The sequence below is a fragment of the Alexandromys fortis genome, unplaced genomic scaffold, assembly GCF_014885135.2.
Source record: "Alexandromys fortis isolate MF-2015 unplaced genomic scaffold, M_Fortis_MF-2015_v1.1 scaffold_716, whole genome shotgun sequence".
In the NCBI taxonomy this organism is placed as follows: Eukaryota; Metazoa; Chordata; class Mammalia; order Rodentia; family Cricetidae; genus Alexandromys; species Alexandromys fortis.
The window spans coordinates 22,379-23,088 of NW_026068581.1; positions in this window are offsets into that span (position 1 = coordinate 22,379).

Genomic DNA, 710 nt, shown 5'->3' on the forward strand with positions numbered 1-710 from the left:
CCCTTCACAGACTGCATCCATCAGCTGAGAAGGAGCCTCCCCCACTTGGCTTTTTCTGGACACTAGACATCTGAACACAAGACGAGCCATATAGCACTATACCCCTTTGCCCACAAGTGCAGGTTATATGTATGACTCCTGCGGTCAACTGTAGGAATGTCTCACTGCTGGGTGTTTTAAGAACCAGGGTGGAATTTCCTTGATTTTCCTACCAAAGCAGACAATGCTTTAGGTCCTGCCATCTTCCTGTGAGGCAAAGCAGAGCCCCCAAGCAACCTCATTGGGCACACAGTTTCAGATGCCCCTTGAGTATCTTTTATTGCCTTCTATCCTGATGGCAGCAGGTTTGAACTGAGAGTCATCAACATTGGAGCCTAAATAACCCTCAGTGGATGCATTTTACAGCCCTAACCCATAGTACACAAACACTCGTCCTTCTGTGGCTGAGAAAGTCCCTTGTAAAGTTTGTATTTACATTTAGTGACAGTTGTCACCTTAAGTTAACACCTGTCAGCTCAAACAAAGATTTGCACGGCAACCACGATTCTAAATTGTACGACTGGCCTTGCAGGTTGATTATGAGCACTACAGGATATAATATCTTTGGAATGTCTCAGGGCTACACCCAGATATGTTACCATCACAAATGGCACATGCTAACATGTGCCCCAGATGCCCAATTTGGGAATTGGGTGGGAACCTTCCTTATG